This window comes from Phocoena sinus, chromosome 1 (assembly GCF_008692025.1).
Source record: "Phocoena sinus isolate mPhoSin1 chromosome 1, mPhoSin1.pri, whole genome shotgun sequence".
Classification (NCBI taxonomy): domain Eukaryota; kingdom Metazoa; phylum Chordata; class Mammalia; order Artiodactyla; family Phocoenidae; genus Phocoena; species Phocoena sinus.
The window spans coordinates 172,883,231-172,891,708 of record NC_045763.1 but is presented as its reverse complement, the minus strand read 5'-3'; positions in this window follow the sequence as shown (position 1 = coordinate 172,891,708).

The window sequence follows — 8,478 nt, the reverse complement described above, 5'->3', positions numbered from 1 at the left end:
AAACAGCCTAGAGGGGAGAGGGGAGTATTGGGGAAAGCCGCTGGCTGCTGAGTGCTGCTTGGAGCCTGATGCTGGGGAAGCCCACATCGCTAAGGGAGCTGGGTGCTGAGGAAGCGATGCATGATGCAGGAATCACTTATTTGTCCAGTGCTTTTTGCAAAAAAAAAAAAAAAAAATGGCCTTTAGGATTCTAATATAATTTTTATATTTACAGTATTTTCATTCCTATAATACATTTGTCTCTCATAGCCCTTATTTGTCAATAAATTATTAAATATTCCTTCATATTTGTCCTTATTTCCAAATAAAGTTATTTTTAATTAGTGCCTTAATTGTTCTTGTTTAAACTCTAAATATGATTCCTTTTTAAATGGAGTTTTAACTAGTTATTGCCAGAATATGCACAATAAGTACTAGATACAAATGATTGTTTTGCCTTCTCCATTCAATTTTACTTCATAATTGTATTTTTTTAATTGCTAGAACTTTGAATTCTAGCATTGTCTTCCCTCTTATATTGATTAATACATAGAGTGGAATTTGAAACCATATATCTTAGGTAAAGAAAATATTCTAATCTGAATTAACTAAGCTTTAAAAATCAATAATGGATATTGACCTTTAGAAAACACCCTTTTGCATCAATTAAAATGATTAATTTTTTCTCAGTCTAATTGTATTAAAATTTTAAAGGAAAATAAATTACCATTAAGTGATATCAATGTAAATTGTTAATTGTTTAAGCTGTAATTTTGGTTGATAATTGTTTTTGTTTAAAAAAATACAGTTTTACAAAATGTGGTGTATACATGCAATGGGATATTATTCAGTCTGAAAAAAGGAATGAAATTCTGACATTTTCTCCCAGCGTGAATGAACCTTGCGGACATTATACTAAGTGAAATAAGCCAGTCACAAAAAGACAAATACTGTATGAGTTCACTTACATAAGGTATTTAGAGCATACAGCAAGTAGAAGGCACTTGCCAGGGGCTGGGGGAAGGGAGATGGGGAGTTATTATTTTATGGGTACAGAGTTTATGTATATAGAGTTTCAGTTTTATAAGATGAAAAGAATTTTGGAGATGGATGGTGGTAATAGTTGCACAACATTAGGAATGTATTTAATACACACTGAACTGTACACTTAAAAATGGTGAATATGGTAAAAAAAATACAGTTTTAGAATCATCATTTATACTTTGGTATATAAACAATGTGGATATATACTTATAGTTTATAATCTAAAATTAAATAATTTTGGACTTATCCTGAAATTATTATTTGAATAGTAAATTAGTATTATAAGAACACCTACAATTTTTATATTTAAAATTCAACTGCTTTTCTTTTATCTTATCTTAAATACTTTTGTCTTTTTTTCAGATATTAATAAAGAGAAAATTAAAATGATTTATTACTCTATCGGTGGGGAACAAAAATCACAATATCTACACTGCATCTATCATGTTTTCTATCAGTTAGCCTTTCAGAGCTAGTTTCCTTAATGTTTGTTTTCTGCTTCTATGTAATCATAATCATCAGAGTGCAATGAGACATCATCAATTTAATTTAAATTTTCAGAAGTGCCAAGTTGATTGATCTTTTAAAGTGCCACAAGGATCTTGAAGGTAAACATCCTTTTCAGCATTATTAGTTTAATTTCAGTGGTACAGTGGATCCTATGAGAGTATTATGAACACTGAATCCTACATAAAATTTTATATGTCATTGCACTAAATTATAACATATGCTTGAAAGACTAAAATTTAATTAGCACAATCCATGCAAAAAAATCAAGGAGTCAATACAATAATTTCTCGTGGTCTTTAAACTGTTTTGAATTATATGATTTAAAAAGTCATATCTTTTCGCAAACTAATAAAAAATCCATGTTGCAAAAGTCCTAAATAAATAACATCCAATTTAAAAATACTGGATAGTATATTGGTAATATATTGGATAGATTCAGGTATACAATAATTAGTCAAACTTATTCCTGATAATCAAGACATTGGCAAAGTCATATTGGCACCAAAATTAAACTTGTTTCTCTATTTCTGGGTCCATAAATTTCCTCCTTGACAAAAGCTTCAGATGGGCAACAGTTTAGATTGTTGACAAATATATTCAGTAAAATTAATAGATGTTTATTTATATAATATATGAAAGTCCACGTTGTATTTGGTTCATTTTTTAGGTTGCTAGGGTAAAAACAGAAACAGATATCCTACGTGGTTTTAATTTTCTAGAAATAGATAACAGAAAAAAATTTCAGTTGAAGAAAAATATTCTTAAAACCAAAGAAAACTTTAAAATTTTTCTTGAATCAGTAAAAATGCAGAAAGGAAAAACAACTCCGTTTATTTTAATAATTCAATAATGATTTAATATATGTCAACATAAAGAATCATTATGACATAAATCACAGCAAGGTCCTTTTTGACCCACCTCCTAGAGAAAGGGAAATAAAAACAAAAATAAGCAAATGGGACTTAATGAAACTTAATAGCTTTTGCACAGCAAAGGAAACCATAACCAACATGAAAAGACATCCCTCAGAATGGGAGAAAATATTTGCAAATGAAGCAACTGACAAAGAATTAATCTCTAAAATTTACAAGCAGCTCATGCAGCTCAGTATTAAAAAAACAAACAACCCAATCCAAAATTGGGCAGAAGGCCTAAATAGACATTTCTCCAAAGAAGATATACAGATTGCCAACAAACACATGAAAGGATGTTCAACATCGCTAATCATTTGAGAAATGCAAATCAAAACTACAATAAGGTATCACCTCACACCGGTCAGAATGGCCATCATCAAAAAATCTACAAGCAATAAATGCTGGAGAGGGTGTAGAGGAAAGGGAACCCTCTTGCACTGTTGGTGGGAATGTAGATTGATACAGCCACTATGGAGAACAGTATGGAGGTTCCTTAAAAAACTAAAAATGGAACTACCATACAACCCAGCAATCCCACTCCTGGGCATATACCCTGAGAAAACCATAATTCAAAGAGTCATGTACCACAGTGTTCATTGCAGCTCTATTTACAATAGCCAGGACATGGATGCAACTTAAGTGTCCATCGACAGATGAATGGATAAAGAAGATGTGGCACATATGGTCAATAGAATATTATTCAGCCATAAAAAGAAACGAAATTAAGTTATTTGTAGTGAGGTGGATGGACCTAGAGTCTGTCATACAGAGTGAAATAAGTCAGAAAGAGGAAAACAAATACCGTATGCTAACACATACATATGGAATCTATATATTAAAAAAAAATGGTTCTGAAGAACCTAGGGGCAGGACAGGAATAAAGGCGCAGACGTAGAGAATGGACTTGAGGACACGGGCAGGGGGAAGGGTAAGCTGGGATGAAGCGAGAGAGTGGCATGGACGTATATACACCATCAAATGTAAAATAGATAGCTAGTGGGAAGCAGCCACGTAGCACAGGGAGATCAGCTCGGTGCTTTGTGACCACCTAGAGGGGTGGGATAGGGAGGGTGGGAGGGAGATGCAAGAGGGAGGAGATATGGGGATATATGTATATGTATTTATGATTCACTTTGTTATAAAGCAGAAACTAACACACCATTGTAAAGCAATTATACTCCAGTAAAGATGTTCAAAAAAATAAAAAGGCAAAAATGAAACACAGAAATATCACACAGGTAGAAATAATGGGAAGCAACTACCAAAAAGAAGTGTGAGAATTTCTAATGTGTAAAGGTTGGGAGAGGGGAGACCCCTGGGACCGGGGACCCGGACCTCATAGAAGGGACTTCAGTTGGCTAGCGCTGTCGTCTCTGAACCAACTATGAGGCTGGTTCCGCAATTGTTGGCACACCGAAAACTGGAACATACTACTCCTGGAAGGGTGGTAAGAAAAGAAAATGAAGGAAAAAAACAGGCTCCAGAAGGGATGCTGACAAGAAGAGAAAGAGAAAACAGAAAAAGGAAGCAAAGAGGAAGGCAATGTGTTCCTTCTTCCTTCTCCAGGCCTCTTAGTACCCTGTATTGTTAGAATAAGAGGGAGTCAACTGGCAAAGGAAAAATGTGGTTTGCAGACTCATAGCTTCCTTATCACAAAGCCCGATCATATAGAAAAATGGGTTTGAAATGGGGCAATATTTAACAATTGTGTAAGAAAATTCAGTATTCTTAAAGTCAAGCCAAAACTTTAAAACAGCACTCTATAAAATCATTTCTGTGAAAGCTTGCTATATTCTCTTTTTTAACTCAATATGAGAGCATGTCTGGGAAATTCTAGTTTGGTGGGTAGTTTTAGTTTTCATTGCAATGTTTCCTTTCACCTACAGGTGAAAGTCTTTTCTTGCTTTGCGTGTTGGAATTATCTGATGTTATCAAAAGAATTCTCTTAGTTTATTTAAAATTATTTTACAATTTTATTATGCACATTGCTGCATTTGAGTATTAATTTACCTGGAATTTAATTGCAGTTTGGTGTGATGTGGAGACATACTTTTACGTACTATCCCTTGCACCCCTCAGTGTGGATGGGCAATTATCTCCAACAATGTACTGAATAACAAGTATTTTCCTTCCTACTTCGTAATGCCATTCTGACATATATCAAAAACCCAAATAGCTGTAAGGATGTTGGAAGCATGTTTGCTTGGTTAACCTCTATTCTTGGTTTTATTTTTCATTATGAATTTTAGAATAAATTTACCAGTTCTTTGAAGAAAATGCAAATTGTAATTTTGCATGTAATTCAGATTAACTAGGGAAATATCTATTTTTATAATTTTTAGTCTTCCTATGCTTCCTATATACCTATGCTTCCTATGCTTCCTATATACTTCTTAGTCCTTATTTTACTTTCTTCTGTTTTCTTCAATGATCTTAGTAAACTATCAACATATTTATTAGTTTTGTTCCTTGGTGAATTGTATCCTTTGGTATAAGTGGCATTTTAAAGTAAACTTTTCATTTTATAATAGTTTTAGATGTACTGATGAATGGAAAATGTAATAGAATTGCCATATACCTCAAACCCAGTTTCCCCTGTTAAATATTATCTTACAGCACTATGGTACATTTATCATGATTAACCAACCAATATTTAATATATTGTTATTAACTAAGCTCCACACAGTTTTGGATTTTGTAGTTTTCTCTAATGAACTTTTTCTGTTCCAGGATCTTATGCAGGATATCAAGTTGCATTTAGCCCTTAAGACTCTTTGTCCTTCTCTGATTAGTTTCCCAGACTTTCCTTATTTTGGTCATCTCAAAAGTTTTGAAGAGTACTACTAAGGTGTTTTTAGGTATCCTCAGTTGGAGTTTGTCTGATGTTTTTCTAAAAATTAAACTAGAGTTGTGGATTTCTGGAAGGGAGACAGAGGGATTAATGCCATTTTTATCTACCATGTCAAAAGGATGTACTATCAACATGACTATCATTATTGCCGTTAACCTTGATCATTTGGCTTGAGGTAATGTTTGTCAAGTTTCCCCATTGCAAAGCTATGCCTTTTATTTTTTTAAAACTCTTTCTATTATATACTCTTTGGAAGGAAGTCACTTTGTTCAGCATACGCTGAAGTGGTAAGGAGTTATATATAAATGATATTGTTTTTATTTAATTTTTAAAATTTTTATACAATTTTTAAAGGTTGCTTGCCATTTACAGTGATTACAAAATATTGGTTATATTTCCCTGTGTTGTACAATACATACTTGAGGCTATCTTATACCCAATAGTTTTTCTTAAATTAATTTTTATTAGAGTATAATTGATTTACAATGTTGCATTAGTTTCAAGTGTACAGCAAAGTGAATCAGTCATACATCTACATTCCACTCTTTTTTAGATTCTTTTCCCATACAGGTAATTACAGAGTAGAGTTCCCTGTGCTATACCATAGGTTCTTATTAGTTAGCTACTTTATGTACAGTAGTGTGTAGTGACATGGATGGACCTAGAGATTGTCATACTGAGTGAAGTCAGTCAGAGAAAGACACCCAATAGTTTGTACCTCCCACTCCCCCACCGCTACGCTGGTAACCATTAGTTTGTTCTCTATATCTGTGAGTTGCTTCTTTTTGTTATATTCACTAGTTTGTTGTATTTTTTAGATTCCACATATAAGTGGTATCACACAGTATTTTCTTCCTCTGTCTGGCTTTATAAATGGTATTGTTTAAAATTGGATTTTATACCACTTTATGGTAGATGGGAATACTTTTCATTTCTAATTCCAATAGTTTGTGGATTTTCTTTTACTTTCTCTGTAGACAATCATATCCTCTAAAATGCATCCAAGTTTATTTCTTCCTATTTCCAATCATTATAGTTTTATTTTTTCACTCATATCCTACTTTGCTGACTCAGCCCCTTAGTAAAATGGTGAATTTTTTCATGTTTTCTTTAAATGGACTAATTCTACTGTTTCATGAATAGAATAATGTTTGCTGTGTATTTTAATATTTTTATTAGCATAGGGAAGATTTTATTTTCTCCTAATTTTCTAAAAGGAATTTTTATCCACTTGGCTAAAAGAATTATGTCTGCTGTATTTTAATAAATAGTTTTCTGCCATAGTTGAAGTAACCACATTTGTTTTCTCCTTTAATCTGTTAATACAGTGATATAAAGCAAAAGTCTCAGTACTTAGCCATAATATGTTCTCCAGATATATATTTTTTATGTTGATCATGCAGTATATATATATACATCTGTGTGTGTGTGTGTGTGTGTGTTTCCTGGCTTCATTAATAATATTTTCTTTAGAATCATGGCATCTTTTTCATAACTGAGGTTGACTGATAATTTTGATTTCTCAATTTCTTTTGGGGCTTTTTAATGAATATTTTAGCAGCTTTGTAAAATACCCAGGGAGCTTTTCCTCTTTTTCTAACTCTAAAACTATTTGTACAATGTAGGAAATAATAGTTTCTTTAAAGACAGTAAAACTGTACATCACTTTAAAACATTTAAAAGTTGATAAAAGTCTACATCACCATAAGACTGTCCCATTGCTTTTTTCTGTAGCTGTAGTTTAAAGTTTAAATTCATCTTAAATGTTCTCAATCTGTTAAGAATTTTCATTTTTCTTGTTGCTTATGTTAGTCTATATTTAAGGGAAATTATCTCACTGATATTTTCAAAGACACTGTCATGAACATTTTTCATATTACTATGATATTTCCTTGTATATTTTTTATATACCTGTTTATTGTTTGAATTCTTTCCTATTTCCTGTGATGTAAGATCCGTGATAGTATAGATTTTGTCTTATTCACTGATGCATCCTGGTATCTTGTAATATCTGACAGATATAGTACATTTTCCACCTACTTATTGAATGAATGAATAAATTGTGTCACAGTGTAAAGTTTAAGAGTATGAGCTCTATAATAAAAACGTCTGGGTTTAAAGGAGATCATCCATTTTCCGGTAGTGTGATGTTGAGCAAATTTCTTAATCTCTTTAAAACCACATATATGTTCTGCAAAAGAGGATTAAACATAATTACTTTATAGGTTTTTAAAGGATTAAATTAGTAAAACAAACAATAGACTGAACATAGTACCTGCTTAGTAAACTTAAAAAACCTAACTTCAGTTATTATTATTATTACTATCTTATTAGTATTTAGTTGTTAAATATGTAATGATGAATAAGTTATGATCCTCATTGTAAAGAATTGACACTCTCCTAAGAAAGTGAGGAATGGCATGTAATTAAATGCAAAATGATAAGTGCTACAAATGGTATAGGTATAGTGCATGTACTTGTTAATTGCTCTAACAAGTAATATTTGTGAATGCTTTTATTATTTTTACCATTTGTAATGCTTTCTAAGAAACTTTAAAATATGATTCTGGCTTTATCGTGCTTGTTGACATGAGACAGACTGTATTTCTCTGGATTTAAATGTATAGTTAATCTTAAGACCAGCTTTAGCATTTCTGCCATATGTAATTTCAAAATATGTGAATGGCAACTATTTTGCCTGAGAAAGAGTATTTAAACTACTATCAGTTAAAAAGCCTTTCCAAAATGTATCAATGTACTGGTGAAATTTTAATTTCACTTTTGATTCTTCATACTCTAAACCTCACTCTCACTCTTTAAATTTGATATATAGGTAAACTGAGGGTTAAAAGTGTTGAAGATCACATTAAGTTCAAGCAAAAATGTTCCATCTTAATACATCTCTAGATATGAGAAAATAGTGTGGAATCTGATCAGAAGAAAAAAAAACTGTTGCCATGTGGACAAGAGTAGAGACAAACTTAATCTCCACGAAAAACAAAAATTTTTTTCAATAGACTGTATGAAAGAAAAGGTAACTGAAATCTTGGGCATTTGGAAATTTATTTTCAATAAGAATTTTTCTTAAATCAATATAAGAAACGTAAAAGATCTAAATTTATATTTATGTTCACCATTTTTTTAACAACCCATTTGAAACCCAAAGAATGCAGATAAGAA